Source organism: Cheilinus undulatus, linkage group 14 (assembly GCF_018320785.1).
Source record: "Cheilinus undulatus linkage group 14, ASM1832078v1, whole genome shotgun sequence".
NCBI lineage: Eukaryota > Metazoa > Chordata > Actinopteri > Labriformes > Labridae > Cheilinus > Cheilinus undulatus.
In genome coordinates, this window is record NC_054878.1 from 8,159,008 (window position 1) to 8,182,431 (window position 23,424).

The following is a 23,424-nucleotide window of genomic DNA, read 5'->3' on the forward strand; positions in this document are numbered from 1 at the left end:
GCAAGCAGGTAAAAATAAAATAAATAAAATATAATCAGATAGAAAGGCTAAATTAGCCACCCACTAGTTTCAAGTAGAAATGTAAGAAATAAAAGTCATCAAATATTTATTATTTGATGAAGGTTATGTTCCTACAACTTGGTCTTCATACATTTTATGGTATGGTCTCAGTAATTTTTGGTTTTCTTACAATTTTGAACTTTACTCGGGGACCATATTGAGTGAGAAAGACAGCCAGGTTCACACATCACAGACTGTAAAATGAATTCAGATGCGAGCGAGTTGAGATACTGAAATCTGTTACTCATTCAAGATTGGTCTCCCAGGTCACGTGGCATGGACGAGCAGGTAAGCCAGCAGAGAAGTCAGTGGTGAGACGTATTTTAAAGTACCCATTTGATATCGATACTTTGCTCGAGATCAATACCATAAAGAGTACTTTGTAAATATCGATAAATCAATACTGTTGTGTCAGTACTCCCACCACTAACAGGTAGGTAGCACAGAACATGAATGGGATGCAGCAAGAGAAGGGCAGCAGTTTCCTCTGCATTTATGCAGAATAAACAAGTCGCATCTGTCATGGTGGCTCCAACATGACAGCCACAGTGGCAAGACAGGTCCTGTTGCATTTTCAATGGATGGTATAAAGTCTAGAAAGAACTGAGGTTTTACTTAACAAACTGGTGGTGATTTTTTTCCTGAGCAATCTAAAATACCAATTTAATGCTCTGAGACTTTTTTAGATGGTTTTGTAAGAGCAGAATAAAAACTCCTTCCTAATAAATGAATGTTGGTTGAGTTTAAAGACCAAAAAAATCCGATAGTGTGAATATTTTAGACCTCTGTGTTTAAAAAAATCCCAAACAAGCCCACACTTTGATATAAGTACAACTCCTCCACTGTGGTTTGTGTTTTTGCTCTTTATCATACAAAACACATTTTAAAAAACTGAATTCAAGATGAGAAAATAAGGCTTCTTCTTGGCTCCAGAGGACCCAAAGGTGTTAAAAGTCTCCTGTGGGAAACTGCTGCGAGACAGACCGCACAATAAGATGAGACGTTGGATTTCTAATGGTTGTTGATTCTGCCAAACCACGTCGATATAAATATCCAGATCAGACCGAGTAACCTCCACGCCGACGCCCTGAGAAAACACTGCCTGGAAGCTGCGTGGATGCAGATATTTATGACATCAGGAAGTTCTGCTGTAGGTCTGAATCAGACGTCGTTCCAAGTTTCACGTCTGAACTTTGAACAGGATTGTGAAGCCAGCAGTGAAGGCCCTCCAGCATGAGCGAGGTTTTGGATAATCTTCAAGAGAAAGACACTTCTGTAGCACACAAAGGGAATATCTGCTCTTCACCACTGTCTTAAACTAAACACCAGAGCTGAGACGGCCTGAAGGGATAATTATCAGTTCGCTGTTTTCTTCATTCTTTCTCTTAGCTTCTCTGTTAGCTATTGATAGTCGCTGCAAAGTAACGTTAGCGCTGATCAAAGATTAACGGCTCTCTCTAAATTGACATGTTCTGTGGGAAAATAAAATCTCCTTTAAGCAACAAAATGAATCTTTGAACCTGAAAATAACTGATTTGAATCCTTTGGAATAGTAAAGTGACTTGTAAAGGAGAAAATAGCGTCTCATTCATTCCCTATTTACACCCTCAGGCCTGCTCTTGTACTTTGCATCTTGTGTTGAGCAGGTATAATCTCACAGGAGACGCGCTGGGAGGTTTTCTGGCAGACAGCCGGGATGGCAAAGATTGCTGCTACAGGTTTAGCTCGGTGTTTTCAGAATGAACATCCAGGCAGAGGTGAAGAAAATGAAGAGGACTTCAACACAGAGGAGGAAAACAAGGAGTGACTGTTCAAGAGGTCAGATGAGCGTAAATCTACGAATGACTTTTACTCATCTGGGAAGAAGGGAATTACTCCAAGAAACTGAAAAAATAGCTGTTTTATAGGAAACAAGACAAACAAAGGATCAGGCCGTTTCTGTCTTGCTTCGAGTGATTTTTAGAAGATGAGACTGGTCACTGATAGTTTTTATTCGCAGATAAACTGGTATTTCTTATTAGAAATTACAATAAGAGAATTACTGTGCAAGCTTGTATTGATGTGTGAGCCAGTGTTTATTTTGACAGCTATTTTTTATTTTTGTCTCAGTCTTAGTCCTTAAATTAAATGCCTTTCAGTTTAATTCGTATTTTCTTCTTTATAGTTTTAGTCAATTAGAACTCAAAAACATTTTAGTCCATAAATGGTCCTCACATTTTAGCCTGAACTTTTAGTCCAAGCATCTATTCACTTGCCTGAATCTGGTATCAAAACATAGTAGTGTGTTCAATGCACCCTGCTAAACCTAGGATCCCAGCTGAGAGGCAGAATAGAAACAGATGCACTGCATTTTGACAGATTTAACCACATTGGAGAAATAGCCTGGATTTTGAATGTCTGACAAAAACTAAAATATGTTTTAGTCCAGTTATAGTCATCTTGACAAAAACTAAACTTCTTGTCAGTCATCAGACATTAAAGATCTAGTTTTGGCTAGTCTTAGTCTAGTCCTTCTCATGGACAAAAGATTAACAACAAACGTTTTTAGTCATAGTTTTAACCACAATTTCCACATACAAAAAGGGAGCTTGTTTAGCAGACATTAATTATGTCTCCAACATGTTGACTGTAAATACAACTTTAGTCTCGTCTATACTTCCTGCATCTGATGCAGAAACCTAACTATAACTGCAAACTAAGGACTGCGCTGCACACCAGAGCATCGTGGGTTTGCAACGACCGAAGGCAAGTGACTTCGCTAACAGGAAGTGACTCTAGAGCGCTGCGCCGTGGCGCGTAGCCCTGACCAGCGGGCAGAGATCAGGGGAGAACTGCAAGTTCACACAGGAATAGTATGTCAACAGTGGACAATTTTACCTTTTGGGACTAATTTATCATCCTTTCTGGTGTAAGTCCATGACATTATTGCTTCCAACATTGGGTGAGTACATTAGGAAGTTAAAAGTTAATGTTTGCTGAAAGGATCTGTGGTTATATGCAAAATTCTTTTGCTAAATGTCCTCAAAAGTTAATTTTTCCTCTTCAATGGTTCTCTGTGAGCACTGAGCTCTCCGTGACCCTTCGCTTTCGCTGCAGGATGAGACGTAATGTTGATATAGGCCTCGTACACACGTAGCTAAGTATTTTCTAAATGAATATCCCCCTTCATTCGTTTTAAAAAATACTTTCGTCCACACCTGATCGTTTACAAAAAAACCCTTATCCACATGTAACCAGCAAATCCGCCACTAAATGATGCTCTAAGCTTGCCAAACACATAGGTGGCACTGTTTTTCAGATGTGAAACCTGTGCCAGCCAATCAGAATGAACTTCCATCATTCTGTCTCTTCCGCCAGAGATTCAAACACTGCCCAAGTTGTGACGTTGAGAACCAAAAATTCCGTTTCCTGGCATACACGTAACCACGAAACCAGAGTTTTCCAAAATCTTGACTTTGGCCGGAGTTTTCAGAAAAGATCTAATAGGGATGTTAAACTGCAGTTTCATGTGGATGACAGGCCTAAACATACAAAAATATATGCAGTTTCCCAGATACCCGGTTACGTGTGTACAAGACCATAGTGATGATTTTGCAACCAGGAGTCCATGCATTGTGTTGTATATTGAAATAACCAGATATTCTATGCTTGTAACTTTTTTTTTTTGGAACTTTCTGATTGACAGGAATTGATCCGGTTTAGCAGCGGCCAGCGCTGAAATTAGACCTGCAGCTTATCTCGAACAAAGCGGAGTGAAGTGGCACTCGAGGCACCCACCAGCTGTTGAAATGCTTTGATAGACTAGAGAGGGAGCGATGTGCTCCGTAGTACGGTCACTGTACAGTATGTGGATATTGGAGGCACTGTAGCTCCAAAGGGACTGGCATTGGAGAACTTCCTCAAAGAGATTAAAGGATTGGACGTTGTTGGCAGGACTCGAACCTGCGCGGGGAGACCCCAATGGATTTCTAGTCCATCGCCTTAACCACTCGGCCACAACAACCACACCTCTGACCTTGCTGACTCTTTGATTATCCAAATACCTTTCACAAAGCCTTCTTTTGTTACACGCTGTTTTCCCTTAGCAGACATCTTGTTGTCAAATACAGGAACGTATGTGGTAGCAGTGAAAGACAGGGTAGAGCAACAGTTCCAGCAAAGGCATCTCTGTCTCCTGCAAGAGCAGCTGTCTTGCTGAGGGATGTTGCTTACTGGCTTTACCTCTCAAGTTTTCATGTAAATGTTGAAAGGGCACATCATAGACATAGTTTTCTCAGAGATTAAAGACACATAAGCAGCCATGTTGGAGATGGACATGGCTTTCTAACTGCATTAGAATATGTGAAATCCTTTGTGAGCAACTCACATGCTTCTCAGGATCAAACCTCAACCCTCTGGCAGACACAACATCAAAACTGCCGTTGTCGGCAGGACTTGAACCTGCGCGGGGAAACCCCAATGGATTTCAAGTCCATCGCCTTAACCACTCGGCCACGACAACACGGCTATTGACATATAGCCCTCCCCAATCAGATGCACATTGCCCCTAATGTCTGCAATTTGCAAATGGGGAGATTCTGACATACCTTGTAATGGAAAATATAGGTTAAAGTCTCAGGATATCAGACTGATCACACCATGGACCAAATTCTTCCCTCTCTTGTCAGAGCAGTTCCACTACCCATGGTCCAGTCTGGCACTTGCGCATTCCTGAAGCGCCACTCTGGGAGATATACTGCAGGTCTATTTTTAGCGCTGGATGCGGCCAAACTTTGTCAATTCCCATCGGAAAGCTCCAAACAGGATCTCAAAAGCACATACTATCCATCACTTTCAATATATACAAGCAGCTTTGCTTACCAGTATACCACCATCGCCAGGTCAGCATGGGTACTGAGCTGTAGACGAAGGATTGTGGAGAGTACCTGGGGTAACATTTTAGTCGTCAGTATGATGACCAAGAGTTCAAGGCCATAATGGGCCTAGGACACTTTATTGGGAAGCTACTCCACTTTTCATCATACACAAAGTTTCATGTGAAGCAGCCACTTTAACACCTTCATGCTGATGATTCGCAGGAAAGGAGAACACAAAACAGTTGAATTCTCTGATTGCGATAGCTGGGAATAGAACAAAGGTTAGCTGCTCGGGCGGCAGCTATGCTCGCAACTATACCACAACTATGTGCTTTATTTTTTGCCAAGTAAACTCATATTTGGATTGAACTGCAAAACCTGCTTTTGATGAAGTCATCAATGACCCATACCTTCCAAGACAGAACTGGAAAAGCACATCCGTCAGAGACAAATTGAAAAGGGATCCTTGGTATGAGGAACTGAAGTGACACGGGAGGGCTTGTTTTGCATACTTAATTCTATCTCCAACACATTTGAATACATCTTCAGTCTAGTCTCTACTGTCTGCATTGGGTTCTGAAACCTATACACAGCTCCAAAGGGTGTGGTGCCAGAGATGTTCAAGGATCAGACGTTGTTGGCAGGACTCGAACCTGCGCGGGGAGACCCCAATGGATTTCTAGTCCATCGCCTTTACCACTCGGCCACAACAACCACTGCTGGTAAACTTTGATTTTGCAAATACGTTTAATCTAAAAAGCCGTCTTTTGTTACAGGCTGTATTTCCCTGACCAGACACCTCGTTGTCAAACAAATATGTGTTAGCAGGGACAGACGAGATACAGCAACAATTCCTGCAAAGGCACCTCTGCCTCCTGAAAGAGCAGCTAGCTTGCTGAAGAATGTTGCTTATTGCCTGTACCCCTCAAGTTGATGTGTGAATGTTAAAAGGACCAGCAGGCCGCACAAGATCATAATTGGCGTTGTCGGCAGGACTCGAACCTGCGCGGGGAAAACCCAATGGATTTCAAGTCCATCGCCTTAACCACTCGGCCACGACAACTCAATGGCTACTGACTGACAGTCAAAACAGTTGACTGAGGGTGACAAGTGAAAGGGCACACAAGCAGCCATGTTGTTGGAGATTCCAGGAATTCAACCTAGGGCCTCATACATGCATTTCACACTCTGCACCACTGAGATACATCCCCCCTTGGCTTATGAGTCCTACACAGAACAAACGGAGCAACACAACCATGGCCTTTGACTTGAAGGTGCTGACCTTCATCTGACCACTTTACATTCAGGCCACAAACCATCCCAGTGCCTGCCAGAGGTCCCCAGCTGAAGGAGCCATCATCTTCGTTTGTACTAAAACACCTGTTTTTTAATCTGCGCACTATGTCCTGATAAAAACTCATTGGGAGTTGAAATGGGTAGATATCCCTGTTAAATGAAGGGTTTTTAATGATGTCAGAGTGCCTTGGGTTTGGATTTTATTTGCTAGTTATCTGGCAAGTCATTGTTCCACTTTTTACATACAACGTTACTTGACAGGAGATTAACTTGGTTAAAAAAAAGTAACGAGGCGTGCTGGAGCAGACACAGCAAAACACGTTGCCAGTCTGAAAACTGCCCCTCAGACTTCAGACCAGGTTTGAGGTGGTTTAAGGATAGTTCTTTTCTGCATCCCTAAGATGGGAAGAAGCAAGCCTTGTCCCTGATAAATGCCCCTTTTTAAAGAACTGCAATCCATATTTGAAGGGGTTTTTTTTTCTCTGAACTTGAAAATGATTTGCAAAATGTTCTTGGATGTTTTTCAGTCAAGTATTTAAGTTACTGACTCTACATAGACCATTAAAATGTATTTGTCAGCTCTGGCTTCTTAATAAAGATGCTGATAATGATGAGAGTGATTTTTTGGATCTAGCATCTTTATTTAAACATCTCTGTTCTCCCTGTCCTAAATTCAGCATGTTTCTGTCTTTTCAGAGTTTCTTGTTCTTCATTTTTAAAGTGTGGAGAAACATGAAAATCATCTAACATGCCAGTGAAAGCGTCTCCTGCTGGGTCGCCTTCTCACTTGCCTCATAACAAGTTGTAGAGATGCTGTAGTCACACTTGACAACGGCGCGCACACTGAACCGATGAATTTCTCCAGAGGCGGTTGCATCACACAACAACCCACAACAACTCCCTCACTGGCTGTCGACATCACGCTCTGGATGAAATTGTATTCTTAGACGTTTATCTGTTATAAGGAGAGACACAATGAGACGACGTCGTGGCTAAGTATTCATTGTTCCTCCTTCCAAATGCACGTCTGACTCCAAATGAAACCGAGATACGCCGTGAACTTCTCATTTGTCACGCAAAAGATGTCATCTGTTGGCGGGAGTATAGTCTACAAGAGAAGACAGCTGTGAGATTAAAATTCTCACACGCTCTCGCAGTCTAAAATACTTTGGGGCAGACGGCTTATTATGGCATTCTCTTTCATGTCTTTGGAATAAACTTATCACAGTTCTGCTCTTCCCCAGATCTCGCATCGATTCACATCCCCTTCGGCGTGTCAGGAAGCTTCAGATGGAGATGAAAAGAGAAGGGGAATAAATAGTCTTTCAGATATGCAAGTCTCTCTAATCAGCTGAGAGACAAACAGTGCAAGTTCAGAGAGGGGCCAAATCTCAGCATGCCCGCTCTGGAATGATCCAGAAAAATGGATCCCTACTGTTTTCAGACGGACCCCCACGGACCTTTACATGACGCTCTCTTTATAGACTCTATCAGTCATGATCCACTCCAAAGTTTAAACTGGAGGTTAGCTGACTGTTTGACAGTATTAAAGGAGCACTCTTAGCCCCCATTAGTATTTTTATACTGTTGAACTATTAATGGCCAACTTTGATTGTATGTTTCTACTATAAATGCTTTATCTTTGGTTATCTCTAGCTCCATCATCTTCAGTTTCTTATTTTCTCCACTATTTAAACCATTTATCCACTAATTTTAACACCAAAAACAAACATTTACCACCTATCCTCGGTATTTACAACCCCAATTCCAAAAAAGTTGGGACACTAGGTAAAATATTCATAATAACAGAATGCAATGGTTTGCAAACCCATATTTTATTCACAGTAGAACATGAAACAATCAGATGTTGAAACAGAGCCATTTCATCAAAAATATTAGTTGACCATTGTGTAGAATTTCTTCTTCTGCAAACATCTGGGAAGTGAAGAGATCATTTGCTGGAGTTTTGGGAGAGGAATGTTGCCCCATTCTTGTCTGATGTAGAGTTTTAGCTGCTCAAGAGTCCTGGGTCTTCTTTTTCTAATTTATAGTTTTTGATGCTTTCAATGTTCTCAGATAAGGTTGAACAAAATGGCTGACAACTTGGTCTTAGTTGGGCCGTGATCGACCGTCGTACCGCCCTGAAAACAGCACGATAAAAGACATCCGATCTGACTGAAAGTCAGCCCACCTTCAAAGTGAGTCGTGTGATTGAAAATTTGTGGTGAAATCGGAGGAAAATCTCACAGTGTATGCCCAGCTTAACTGAAGGGGTCTATTATGTGTACAAAATGGCTGACCAAGATTCCATGGTTACCATGACTCTTGAAAAAGGGCATAATTTTTGAAGTTCACAGATAAAGTTAAACAAAATGGCTGACTGAGTAATTGAAGAGGTCCACGATGTCTACAAAATGGCTGCTCAAAATTCCATGGTTGCCATGACTCTTCTCAAAGTGCATCTTTTTTTAGGTCATGAATCATTAGCGCAGTTATTAGCGCATCTGGACACTTTGCTAAGGCTGTGAGCTCATTGGCTGATAAAGCTCATAGAGCTTATTACAGCATCAGAAAAACTCTTTTCATTTTAAACATCCCTGTAAGGATCTGGCTCAAGATTTTTAAAAGTGTTATAGAACCAATCCTCCTGTATGGAAGCGAAATGTGGGGCCAATCAATCAAACCCAAGCTCTGGGACTCAAACCCATTTGAGAAAGTCCATCTGGAGTTTTGTAAAAACATTTTAAGAGTCCACAGGAACTGCCCAAACCACGGCTGCAGAGCAGAACTTGGTCAATTCCCTCTCTTAATTCAAATTAAAAAAAGAATAATGAAATTCACCAAGCACCTCATAGAATCTGAGTCTGAATCATGTTAACACAGGGCATTTTTAGAACAGCAGCACTCTGTGGTCCCTGATAACACCAGATTTGACATCAGAAGATCCACATGTCATGACACTAGTAACAGTATTATACCCAACTCAGAGATCAAAGAAATAGACAGAGATAATAAGCAAAAATATTCAAATCAGTGGAAATTACAAACACAGTACATAAATAAATTACAATGTTATAACTCACTAGGAAGAGGATTTCAATTGGCCAAATACTTAGTCATAATAAAACAAACCAAACAAAGACAAACACTCAGTAAATACAGACTCAGTGATCATAAACTTGCCATTGAAACAGGATGGCATTAGAAAAACTGGACAGAAAGATCTCAGAGGGTCTGCAGACAGTGTCAGACAGGAGAGGTAGAAACAGAGATCCATTTTTTAATAAACTGTCCATGAAATGAAAAAGTTCAAGAAATGTATTTTCCCAAATTTAATGATATAATCCCAGGCTTTGCTGCCCTCCCCAGTAAGAGGCAAATTCAAATCCTACTTGGAGAGGAAATTTTAACAGTAAAACTGTCAGCTGAGTATATTACAGCATGTCACACAGCTAGACAAGTTTCTTTGCTAGATATTATTATTTAGTATAAAACTCTGATTATTAATTCAGTGTTCCGTAAATATGTTTACATGCAAAATTTACATATATATTTATTGTTCAATGTTTAACTCTGAATCACAAGATGTAATAGCATACATGTAAATCCTTTAGCTATTATTTTGCTCTGTTCTATAATATAGTCATTATTTAAAAAAAAATGCTGTTATTTTATTTTATCAATGTAATGTGTTTATTTTTCTATGTAATGCTTTGGCAATAACATGACACATTTGTTCATGCCAATAAAGCACATTTGAGTTTGAGTTTGAATCAAGTTAAACAAAATGGCTGACTGAGTAATTAGTAAGAAATAGTACTAGTAGTACTACTAGTACTACTCTAGTCTGGACTGAAGCTGTTTGCCTTCAATGTTTTTGTTGTAGTTTTGCCATTTGTGAAGAAGTCAAAACTGAGTATTTTGCCCTAGTTGTAGTGGCCGGGTATTGTCAGGATTATCTCAGGGAGAGCATGATCCAAGCTGTCGTTTGAAGCATGTAAAAAAATAAAAAAGAAGCACTTGTCTTTTATAATAAATATGGCAGTGCCATGTTGGCACTTTTCTCCCTGACTTAAGTTGAAGTTGTTTCTCATTTTTGCACAGGGGAATCAAATGTTTGCATCTGAAAGCCTTGTTGTTACATTTATGAATGCATCCAGTGGGGCAACACAATAAAGTGACTAAATTAGGCATAATGTGTTAATTTCACAACAGGGTATATGTGATGTTGTTACCTTACATTAGTTTTGGTGGAAAAAACCCCGCATATTATCGGTATCGGTTTATATCGGTATCAGGAATTAAGAGTTGGACAATATCGGTTATCGGTTATCGGTAAAAAAGCCAATATCGGACATCCCTAATAAATATATTATGTGTAAATAGTTAATACTTTTATACACTGCTTTGGCAGTAACTGATCAGTTCATGCCAATAAATAAAATTCAAATTGATTCCATGGATGTCATGACTCTAGAAGAAGGGCATCAATTTTGAAGATAAAGTTAAACAAAATGACTGACACACTAATTGAAGAGGTCTATTATGTGTACAAAAGGTTGGGACTGAGTAATTGAAGAGGTCCATGATGTCTACAAAATGGCTGCCCAAAATTCCATGGTTGCCATGACTCTTCTCAAAGTGCATCTTTTTTAGTTTATGAATCAATTTAAACAAAATGGCTGACAACTGAACTGAAAAAGTCTTTGATGTGCACAAAATGGCTGCCAACATCCCATGGTTGCCATGACTCTTTAAAAAGTTCACAGATAAAGTTGAACAAAATGGCCAACCAAGGTTTATTAAATGTGTTTTTATTTAATATGTATATTCCCTTCTTTGGCAGTAACTGATAAGTCCATGCCAATACAGCAAAATAAAACTGATTCCATGGTTGCCATTACTCTAGAAGTCAATTTTGAAGTTCCCAGATAAAGTTAAACAAAATGGCTGACTGAGTAATTGAAGAGGTCCATGATGTCTACAAAATGGCTGCCCAAAATTCCATGGTTGCCATGACTTCCGCCTGTCGTGCTAAATCATCTGCTGTTTAGAAGCACAGGTTTTGGGTCAGTTATTTCGTGTTGTGATATTTTATTGTGATATTTTATTGTGTTGTCTAATTTTTTTTAAAATAACATCTTTGAAATGTTTAATAAAAGAATATCAAGAGAGAGTTTGAGAAATGGGACTTTTAGTATGACCCACTTTATCAGCCTTTTGAGGCCCTGTCCCTACTATTTTGAGATGTGCTTCAGCCATCAAATTCAAAATGAGCTAATATTTCTTCACAAAATGGCAAAATGTCTCAGTTCCAACATCTGATATGCTGTTTATGCTATGTTGTGAATAAAGTATGGGTTATGAGATTTGACAATCATTGCATTCTGTTTTTATTTACATTTTACACAGCGTCCCAGCTTATTTTGAACTGGGTTGTACTGCTGATAGATTGAACTTGTCAGCAAACATTCCTTCACTCTCCCAGTAAAAGAGGAAAAGCCCTCTGAGATAAACAGACTTTGGTTGTGAATTCCTGGCCGGTGTTTGCTTCCTACTGTAAAGGATCTGACACGGTACCTCACAATCGGTCCACTCCACATGGAAAACCCCAGACAAGCTCCCCTAAAGCTCGGAGAGAGTGTGGGCTTTCAGTGAGAATCGCCCAGCAAAGGATGATAAAAAGAGTTCATCCGTCACCTCTTTGGAAAAGTGCATTTGAATAGCTGGTGTCCATTTACGTGCCAGCGTGTGGCTGCTTTCACGGTAAGAGCGGGTCTGTGTGAAGTCAAGTCCCGCACGAAGACGCTGAGCACGCTGAGCTTTGATCTCTTTACCTGCTGTGTACATTTGATCTCATCCTCGCTTTGTTCAGGTCCCTCTGCTGTCTGCCTCACAACCAGGCCAAACAATGGCCTCATGCTGAAACCAACACGGAGGATGATTGACATGGAAAAAGAGATTGAAGCACATTTCCATTCAGGTGGGTTATGTCAGAGACACCTCCTCTGTTACAGTGTGGGGCGTCCTGCACTCAGGGTGGATCTGAACTATAATGTTCTTAAAAAAGCAACTAAAAATAACAGAGGTAGAGCAACGCAATGTGGTGAAATTTGGGGTCTGCTGTGTCGACAGCATTTCTTTTGTCCGGGCCTTTTCAACCAGAGAAGGCTGGCAGTTTTCAGGCCCCTTGAACATCCACAGGATGACCAGGGGCTTGTAGCAACCTTACTTCCCATCCCAACATTACCCTAAGCCGTGCTTACTCGCCAAATCCACCTCTTACTCCACCCTAAAGATGGGGGCTTTGTTACTTTCCCAAAAGATTCTTTTCCAATTAACCTATATATATATACACACACACACACATATATACACACACTATATTGCCAAAAGTATTCGCTCACCTGCCTTGACTTGCATATGAACTTAAGTGACATTCTTAATCCATAGGGTTTAATATGACGTCGGTCCACCCTTTGCAGCTATAACAGCTTCAACTCTTCTTGGAAGGCTTTCGACAAGGTTTAGGAGTGTGTTTATGGGAATTTTTGACCATTCTTCCAGAAGCACATTTGTGAGGTCACACACTGATGTTGGATGAGAAGGCCTGGCTCTCAGTCTCTGCTCTAATTCATCCCAAAGGTGTTCTATCGGCTTGAGGTCAGGACTCTGTGCAGGCCATCCCCAAACTGTTCTCACAAAGTTAGGAGCATGGAATTGTCCAAAATCTCTTGCTATGCTGAAGCAGTCAGAGTTCCTTTCACTGGAACTAAGGGGCCAAGCCCAGCTCCAGAAAAACAACCCCACACAATAATCCCGTACTGTTGTCCTGGCAAACACTAAATCCAGACTCGTCCATCAGATTGCCAGATGGAGAAGCGTGATTCGTCACTCCAGGGAACGCATCTCCACTGCTTTAGAGTCCGGTAGCGGCGTGCTTTACACCACTGCATCTGACGCTCTGTATTGCACTTGGTGATGTATGGTTTGGATGCAGCTGCTCGGCCATGGAAACCCATTCCATGAAGCTCTCTACCCACTGTTCTTGAGCTAATCTGAAGGCCACATGAAGTTTGAAAGTCTGTAGCGATTGACTCTGCAGAAAGTTGGCGACCTCTGCACACTATGCGCCTCAGCATCCGCTGACCCTGCCCTGTCATTTTATGTGGCCTACCACTCGGTGGCTGATGGCTGATTTTCTGTCGTTCCCAATGGCTTCCACTTTGTTATAATACCACTGATAGTTGACTGTGGAATATTTAGGAGCGAGGGAATTTAACCACTGGACCTGTTGCACAGGTAGCATCCTATCACAGTACCACGCTGGAATTCACTGAGCTCCTGAGAGCGACCCATTCTTTCACAAATGTTTGTAGAAACACTCTGCATGCCTAGGTGCTTGATTTTATACACCTGTGGCCATGGAAGTGATTGGAACACCTGATTTCAATTGTTTGGATTGGTGAGTGAATACTTTTGGCAATAAAGTGTATTTATATATATAATTTTTAAACATTTTTAAACTTTTATTCATGACATTTGTAAAGACTTTGACTTTTATTGTGCATATTTAAACCTAAAAACATTATGAAAAAGAGACCAACTTAAATCCTAATATTTAAGACCTTAAGGATTTAAGTCTTACTTAATCATTTATGAAAGACAACTATCAATGCACACCACTTTTTCGTATTTCTGCCCCAAAACCGTGCATCAGTCATTTTCATCTTAGCTCTCAGCAGTCAATATTGATTACTGACTTATCATTATGATTACCTGTCTTTGTGGAAACCAGTGCACCATGTCAGCCTATGCAAAGTAAATCTTGACCCGTCTTGGCCATCAGACTGGCCACACTACAAGAGTGATCCGGACCGCTCTTTGCTGCTGTCGTCACCACTGTCTCTGCAACTGCGTTCCAGTGTCAACCATAGCTACAGCTGGGGGTTCCAACCTTCTGTGCATAAAAATAAGGGACGCCCAACACTCCTCGGGGCCACACCACCACAGGCTGTAAGAATGAGGGACCTGTACCATGACTACTTCTATTACTCTTTTTAATATGATTGAGTTTTGTTGCGTTGGCCAATTTTAACCTTGCAAAGCAGATGGATACGCCCATTTCCGTGTTTCTTACTGGTGAATCCATCTCAGGCAGAGGCAGTACTTTCGGGCGTGGCAGAGTCATGACGTAAGCAAGCAGTGACAAGAGGCCGGTGCAATTAGGTAAGACATTAGCATAGATGCTGCTAAAGTGGCAGTTTTACCAGAACTTGACGACATTTCTTTGTTAAAAGAAGAACAAAGAACAGCAGTGAGTTGTTTTCTTTTCAAAAACGACAAAATTCATGTACTGAAAGTCTACAGTCGCCATGGTTTGTGTTATGCAGTTCTCTAAGGAGTTCCTCCTCAGGAGCTGCAACGACGTCACGTGTTTTGTTGCCCTGATTGGCCCATGAACATGTGACAGACAGATCGTTCGTCCAATCACCCTCCAAGTTTATTTTTTCCAAAGGCTCTGCCCTTTCCCAAACACCGTCTATGGGAGGTTTTCCAGACGGATGTGTGAAACAAATCCATCTGGCGTGTCAGGTTAGATGAGGCACCCCTTGTTCAAAAAACAACCACTTAAAACTTTTTTGTAGCACTTAGTAAGGAATAATTCTGCCTATAAATTAACTAGTGCCTACATTATATATGTGGTGTATATAACCACCTTTCACTAACTAATATCACATTTGTTGAGTTGAGACTGACTATAAACTGGGTTGAAGCGCCCCCTCTACTTCAGCTCATCATCTTTATGTGGAAATAAATGTTCTGTGTAAGGACGAGAGAGCAGCTCTGCAGCAGAGAGAGGAGATGTAGACGTTTATTATCCGTATCTATCACTACACCACCATTAATAGTTCTGTGTTCTTAAAAGAGAAACTTCACTGCTTCTACATTTTTGTACACAGCCAGTAGGGAGTCAGCAAACCCCAGCGCTGACTCCAGGTGAGCCTCAGTCTACCTCCCATTAATCCTCACAAAGGGACCCTCACTGGTCCTTTAGCCCCCCTCGATCAGCTCCCGATGCTGCATCGAGTCACCTCCAATGCTCTGGTTACCTTCCAACCGGGAATTAACAGGAATACACACATGTCCAGGGTAAAATGAGCCCAATTAGTCACTTGAACCACCTCCAGAATGTGAAAGGAAAGGTCTCTGTTAGTAGAGCAAGACAGTGAATCCACACGCTGAAAAAAAAAAGTCAAATGTAAGTATCAAGGACAGCTCCCCGGCCCTACTTTTTGGGGTTATTACTCAGTACTATACCTGCCTATCAGTATAATTACCATTGGGGTCGGTGAACACCCACCAGCCGCCCACCGGCCCCGGGCTGTAATAAATGTTACGTTCCAGGCGTGTTGGAATGAAGGAAACTCCCACTCAATTGAAGGAAAAACGCAGCCGAACTGTTCCCCTGAAAGACTTCTGAACTCGTGGCTTCCTGAGATGCAGTCCAACTCGACCTCACATGTCACAGTCTAAATTACACGGCATGGCTTTATATCAAACATATTTCTAGTATTTTATAATGCGTTCAGCACTGCTTAAGGGAGCAGGGGTGGTGGATGCACCCCTGCATTTTTATACCTTTCTAAACTAGAGAAATAAACTCTTATACTGAGAGCAGGCAACTCCTGAAACAAAAAATAACTAAAATAACTAAGATGTATTTTTCAACATCCACCTGGTACTATGCGAAAAGGAAAAGTAGACTGGAGATTGTGAGCGGGGCCTTCTTGTCCAACATCAGTGCCTGACGTCATAAATGCTCTACAGAATGAATGGACACCAAATCCCGCTGAAACAAAATCTTGTGGAAAGTCTTCAGGAAGAGCAAAGGCCATAAAAGGGGGGAAACTTCATATTAAAGTTCATGCATTTGAAGACAATGTCATTTCAGTCCCCAGTGGTGTAAAGGTCAGGGAAATCAGGACCTCCACTTCTTCTAAACAGCTGAAGGAATTTCTTCTAAAGACTTTTTTTGTTTGTTCTTGAGGTTTTTTCATTTGGGTTTCCAGCAGGCCCGACCACAGAATTGTCTGGACCCTTAATAATCCCAAATAATGGGCCGTCCATAGCCCTGAATTATTGATATCAGTGTAAGTGTGTGTGATCAGTAGCATTGGTGCTAGCATCCTGGCTAAAAGCTCCCTCATTTTGGGCTGAAAAGTGTGTCAAGTGATTATTGGATTTTGATGGCGGAATTACTTATTCATGCGACTTTTTAACTGGTTTACTTTTTTTTTTCATTCAAAATTGCCAATTTCTTTTACCACTGTCAACCTATATTTGCCCATTTTTCTGCCACTTTTTGCAGCTTTTGTCCCATTTTGCCCTTTTTTAAAATCTTTTTTCCCCTTTTTTGGCCACTTTTTGCCTATATTTGTAGTTTTCTTGCCTATTATTGCTATTTTTTCAACTTATTGCCTAATCCCAACCACCTTTTGCCCCTTTTCACCCATTTCCATCAGTTTTTACTGGCATAACCATTATTTCACATATTTTTGCCTTTTTTAACCTTTGTGGTCTTTTATGCCCCTTTTTGGTGACTTTTTGTGAGTATAACATGTTATTTTTTGGCCATTTTTTCTCTTTTTACAACTTTTGCCTATTTTTTAACCACCCTTTGCCCCTTTCCACCCATTTCCATCAGTTTTTTACTAGGCTGCCCATTTTCAATATTTCACCCTTTTTGCCCACCCTTTTGCTTGTATTTTCCCATTTTTTGCTATTTTCCCTCATTTTTCTGCTTTTTGCCCATTTTTGCCACTTTTGACCTATTTCACCTGACTGTTTATTTGAAACATTTTCCCGTTTTTCCTATTGTTTAACCATGTTGCCACTTATTTGCAGTTTTCCTAGTTTAACAAGGTTTTCTCCTGTATTTTCCAAATTTTTTTTTTCTTTTCCCCATTTTTGCCACCTTTGCCCAATTTTTGCCACTTAATGCCCCTTTTGCCCTTGTATGCCCACTATATTGTTTTTTCTTTTGCACTTTTTGCCACTGGTTACCCCATTATCACACTTTTTTCCCATTTCTTGGAATTTTTTCGACTTTTGCAACTACTTTTTGCTAATTTTTTGCCCATTTTTGCCAGCTCATATCCACTTAAAAACGTGATGATTCATCTCACTGGCCTATCACTTCAATAAATAAATGTACCATATTTGATGCCACTTTTGACAAATTTTGCTTTTTTCTTACTATTTTAACCTTCTTTTTCTTTTTCTTTTTTCTACTTTTTTTTTTTTTTTTTTGACATTTGCAGGTTTTCCTCCCATATTTTCCAAGATTGTTATTTTGCCCATTCTTGCCACCTTTACACACATTATTGGCCCTAATGACCATCTATTCCATTTTTTTCACCCATTTTTGCTTTTTCTGCAACTTCTTGTCCATTTTTTCCTCTTTGGACCCTTTTTTTTGTTGCCTTTTTCTTACTGTTTTAACCTTTTTCCCCACTTTTTTTTGGGTCACCTTTACCCCCATTTTTGCCACTTTATGCCCATTTATTCAATTTTTTGCCCCTTTTTTTGCCACTGATTAACCTTTTTTCACCCATTTTTGCTTTTTCTGCAAGGTCTTGTCCTTTTTTTTTTGGCCAGTGCTTTCACTTTTAACCCATTTATACCTTTTTACTATTTGAACCTACATTTGCCACTTTTCTCCCAGTTTTTGGTCTCTTTTCACAATAATTCTTTTCTTTTCTTCAAAGTTTGTCTCTGTTTCTTCTACTTCTACTCCATGGCATAGCCTTGAAGTGTGACATTACTCTCCTAATCACCTCAGTGTGCCCGTGCACAATGTTAGCATCACTGATTAAAGAGGAAATTTACATTTTGAAAAGGTTATATTATACTACAGCATAAACACAGGAAAGTCATTTACTGATACTTTGATGAGTGTGTGTAACCCAGGTTATTTCCTGTAGTTCTAAACAAAAGAATTCCAGATTTACGGATGTTCCCTAAATGCAACTCGAATTTACGAGCGTCCTTGAAGGTACCACCTGCAGAAACGACTCCTGAGAGAGAGGCACGTGAGCAGAGTGAAACTTTACTGCAGGATGATTACAGAGCCTGAATTAAAGACAAAAGTGTGATAAAAACTGCATTTAGACTTTGAAACCTGTTTTGATAAGTTCATGCTTGATTTAGAGATCATAAAGTCACTTCAGTGGAGCTGGCAGTAAAGCTAGTTTCTTGTGGGAGACCTTCATCAGCAGAAAGACGCGGGTGTTTTCTCACATTCATCAGGATTTCCTGGTGAGTTAGCTGCTTAAGCTAGCTTATGTTTATGTATATTTCAAAGTCAAACATGTTATGTTATGTTTCATTTAATTTAAAAAGGTAAAAAGTTCAAAACCAGCTGGGAAATTGTATTCAGAGTGGAGTGTTGAATGTGTTTTTCATGTTTTAAAAAAGTTTAGCCATGCTATTATCCTTCATGTGGCTGTGGTTAGAGCTGATAGAGGTTCAGTAAGGACGTGTAAATCACTGTAATATGTGAATGTTGTTATTTTTAAATGACTTGTAGAAAAAACTAAGACAAAGGAGTTGTTTCATACATGTTTAATGGTTCAAGTTACTCATTGAACTAGAGTAAAATATTATGACCTTTGAACTGTAAAATAATTGCTCTGCTGTTTTTGTAAGGGACGATTCAGCCGCCGTCTGGGTCCATGTGATAGGAGGTGCTGTCGTTCATCTGGATGCTGATCTTTGGATGCTGTGCTGTCTAAGGGGTGGTAGGATGCACATCACATGGAAATTTACTGAGGAGCTCCCAATTTTATTTGCACTGTAATTTTTTTTCTGAGATCTCAGTGGTTTTTTTTTGTTTTGTTTTGTTTTTTTTTGTTTTTTTGTTTTTGTTTTTTGGCCAAAAAACTTTAAAAAAGACTGAAACACATTTTGAGGAACAAGGAGTGTATATCCTATCAATTGCAAGGGTAACTAAGAGGATTAAAGAATAATTTTCTTTGTACTTGGAAAACAACTAAAAACCATTTTTGAAGGACAATTATTGAAGCCTGAGACATTTAAAGAGGTCAAATTTCTTTTTTTTTTGCAACAAAGGGCTATTTATCTTAGAAGTGATTGACCATACTGGTTGTTGATTTTGTTTTTCCTGAGTATAAATTTGGTTTTGTACTTATGTAGGGACATTTCCCTTATTGAGAACACGACTGTGTTATTCTTTAACAAATTCTGCAATAGAAATTTTGTTCTATAATTAAAAATGTCAGTGTCTTGTGTGTTTTGTGTGGATTGGAAGTCATACTGCTCCTTACAGAGCTGGCTATTACCAATCTCCTTAACAATCTAGTGCATTGGAAACTCTGAAAGTGGACAAATTCTTTTACTTCCTTGGTACAGGTGAACTTAAAGAACCTTAGATACTAAAACCTATGACATTTGATCCAGAATCTCTTACCTTGGTCCTTCCTTGTTTATCCTTGCTAAGGATAATCCCCTCCCCCTGTATTGAGGAGTTACACGTGGTTTATTATTCAGGTTAGAAATTAAACATCATTATCACAGCTTAACTTTACAATACACCATGATTTTGCTGACCTTCAGATTGGCTGGGCCCCAGAAAGCTCTCCCCTTTAGCTCCCCTTATGGGCGACCTTGGTTTCCAGACCAATCGATCTCTTCCTCCAGCCGTGCGAAAACACCAGAAAAATTATGCCGGCAACAACTAAGATCAACACTAGACAAGCAGCAGCAGAGAACTCCCCGTGAGTGGAAAGCAGTGATTTCTACATTGAAAAATGCTATAGATTTTTTCCTGATGGTTTTTGCAGTGTAGAGCTTCATTTAGAGCTGTAAAGGACTGACTTTCCTCCATTCTCATTCATCTCTTATGGATGTTTCCACTTCCTGACCCCAACGGACACTTGCCATCAGAATGGAGATGGTTCATTTTAATGCCACTTCATGCTGATATGGCTCTCTATTTTACCTGATGTATTCATGTTGATGGTTTCCTTATATGGCACTGCAGCAATAGGTAGAAGGTGTTTCCATAGCAACAACTATTGTTTATCTCCAGGTGTGAAATGGCAAAATGTAATGCTTTCTTATGGGGTAAACTATACTCACATAGCTTTTCTAATGGCGGTTTTTAAATCTAGATTGAAGAGAACTGCTTTAACAACAACAAACTTTTAGGAAAAGTCAAAGACTGCAGTCTTGAGAGTCTTATTACTAAAAAGTTAAAACAACTGAAAAACAGACACAGGTAAATTTTACCCCATAACTGTTCTGGTGTTAAACACAGCAGGTTTTACAGTGCAACTAAAGTTTAGCTTTAAAGTCTTACTTCTAAAACACTGATGGTAAAACAAAGGATCTTATCTTAAGCCAAAATGTTTCCAGACTTTTGTTTTGTTCTTTCTTTATCTTGACTGTTAGCAGTGTCTGCTCACAGCTAGCTTGTTTGAAAGTTCAGGATGATACGCTGCAGGAAAGAAACTGTCATCCAGGTCTTCGTTTCAAAATAAAGGTGTATCTTTAACTATCAAGGTCCAGGTAGATGTTTGGATCATTTTTGAACAAATCAGTGAATCTTTGAGGATCAGGTCAGTTCAGATGCAGACCCATCCTTGGCCCTGTACTGCTCTGGCCTGCTGATGGCCATCCTCGAAGCCTGCACCAGGCCCATGAACCATCTCTCTGGGTTTTCCCAGCTCCCCCTTCCATGATGCACACATGATAGACACAATGTCTTGCCAATGAAACCCAAAGATGCGCTGAAGAGAAGTTGTCACAAAGTAGTCCAGTCGACCATCAGGAGTACAGTAGGACTCTGAATATTTAACTGCATGTTCAGATCCTGGGACCGCCAAACTGACTTGCTCAGCAAAACCTATCATCCCGTGAGCGAGTCTGAGTCTGTGGTTGATGTCAGTCTAACATGCAGTGGATCGATGGATTACACTGTCAGTGTAGGTGAACTGCTCTACAGTCCATCTACCTGTATAGATACAGCAGCATCCAAGGTAGCCCCAAATGCCAGGATCTTGTTTTGGCCTGGGAGACTCCGTCTTGGTCTCTGCTAGCTCATTTATGTACAGGTACAAAAGCAGCGGTCCCAGAATTTAGCCTTGTGGAACGCCCACATTATACTTCTGAAAGGATGATGGACTATTTATCTGAACACATTGCATTCAGGACTCCAGATTTGACTTAAACCAGCTGAGAGCTTGTTTGGAGAAATTTAGCTTTTGAAGTTTTTTCAAAAGTAAGTCATGGTTTACAGTATCAGAGGCCTTTTACAGGTCCAAGAATACTGCTCCTACAAATTCACAGTCATCTAAAGATTATTTAATAGTTTCTGTGAGATAGCACAGACACAGACTCTATGGCAGCATCCAAGGTAGCCCCAAAAGCCTGGATCTGGTTTTGGACCAGGAGATGTGCATTCCTGATGCCTCAGCAAGTAAAATAAGAAAAATGAAAGTAAAAAAAAAAAAATGATATTAAAATTATTACATTAAAAGATTCAAGTCTTGAATTTACAAAATTGAAATGCTGACAGAAGTTATAATTGAGGTCAAAGGTCAGACGTGTTATTAGACTATTGGCTTAGCTATATTTAGCTTAAAGTTCTTTAAAAGTATTTAGAATAATCTGCTCTCACATTTTTTATTTATATCGGCATATGTTTTGACTTTTTGTTTTTATTTATGTTTCCATAAACTATGGCAAGTGGTCCAGGTCCTGCAGCAGAGAAGAAGCCCCTAGACCAGGGGTCATCAACTACATTTGCACAAGGGCCAGATTTAGTCTTAACAGAGACTCTGGGGGCCGAACTTTCAAATAAACAAAAAACGAATAAATATTTTGGCATAATGAACATTTAAATGCATTAGTATTTGTATATCATTTCAAATCCCAGAGAACAGGGCCCTCCTCAAATGTGATTTAGCACCAATATTTCAATTTTTATGCTTTTAAATCCCTTTTCCCTACTTCATTTGGCCATTTCTGCAACATCTTTGTCACTCTTAACCCATTTTGATCCTTTTTGCCACTTTTAAACCAAGTTTGGACACTTTTCATCCATTTGGCCACTCTCCAACCCCTTTTAGCCACTTTCCTGCCAATTATTTCCCCTGTGTACCACCTTTAAATTCTTTTTCATTACTTTGCCAGGCAAATTTTTGATACTTTTTGCCTTTTTTTTTTTTTTTTAAAGATTTGTTTTTGGGCCTTTTCATGCCTTTATTTGATAGAGGAAGGACAGTGGATGGACTCGGAAAAAGGGAAGAGAGTAGTGAGAGACATGCAGTAAAGGGCCACAGGCCGGATTCGAACCCAGGCTGCGTACATGGGTGGCACCTTAAACCACTCGACCATCTGTGCTCCCTCCTTTTTGCCTTTCTAACCCAATTCCTGCCATTATTTACCCCTACTTACCACTTTCCCTTCATGTTTCATCACCTTTTGCCACTCTTTTATCCATTTTTGCCACTTTTTAATTCCTCTTTTTATTAATTTTTGTCCACCATATTTGCTACTTTTAACCAATTTTAAAAACTTTTTGCCACTTTTTTCCTATTTTACCATTTTAACCTCTTTTCACAACTTTTCCTGCCAATTTGTGTCCCTTTGTGCCACTCTCTAACCCTTTTTCACAACTTTATCTGGCCATTTTTGCAACATTTCCACCAGTCTTAACCCATTTTTTAAATATATCTTTAAAATATTTACTAATAATGGCTGACAAGTGAATTTTTGTAAAAACAGATCAAACGTTCTAAAACATTTTCAATATTAATCATTTTTGGTGGATTTTAACAGATCCTCTTAAAACAACATATTCTTTTCCTCCTTTTCTGAATTTAATGATCTTCTGGGGGCCGATTAGGAAGCCTTGTGGGGCCTGATGTGGCCCTCGGGCTGCCAGTTGATGATCAGTGCCCTAGACCATCACACTACCATGTTGGACTGTTGCTATGATGTTGTTTTGATGAAATACAATTGGGTTTTTTCCTGGTGTAACGGGGTGTGCACCTTCTAAAAAGTGCAACTTTTGTCTCATCAGTCCACAGAATATTTTCCTAAAAGTCTTGAGGATCATCAAGATGTTTTCGTCAAATGTGAGAAAAGCCTTTGTGTTCTTTTTTGTCAGCAATGGTTTTGGTTT

At 40.0% G+C, this 23,424-nt stretch overlaps 4 non-coding genes across 4 annotated transcripts; all 4 read right to left on the bottom strand.

Moving 5' to 3' along the window:
- Positions 1-3,981: 3,981 nt before the first annotated feature.
- On the bottom strand, positions 3,982-4,063 carry trnas-aga. The gene has a single exon. It is a non-coding gene; the product is annotated as a tRNA-Ser (tRNA).
- A 416-nt stretch (positions 4,064-4,479) lies between these two features.
- On the bottom strand, positions 4,480-4,561 carry trnas-uga. Its single transcript has one exon. It is a non-coding gene; the product is annotated as a tRNA-Ser (tRNA).
- Positions 4,562-5,548: 987 nt separating this feature from the next.
- trnas-aga lies at positions 5,549-5,630 on the bottom strand. Its single transcript has one exon. It is a non-coding gene; the product is annotated as a tRNA-Ser (tRNA).
- Positions 5,631-5,897: 267 nt separating this feature from the next.
- On the bottom strand, positions 5,898-5,979 carry trnas-uga. The gene has a single exon. It is a non-coding gene; the product is annotated as a tRNA-Ser (tRNA).
- Positions 5,980-23,424: the final 17,445 nt, after the last annotated feature.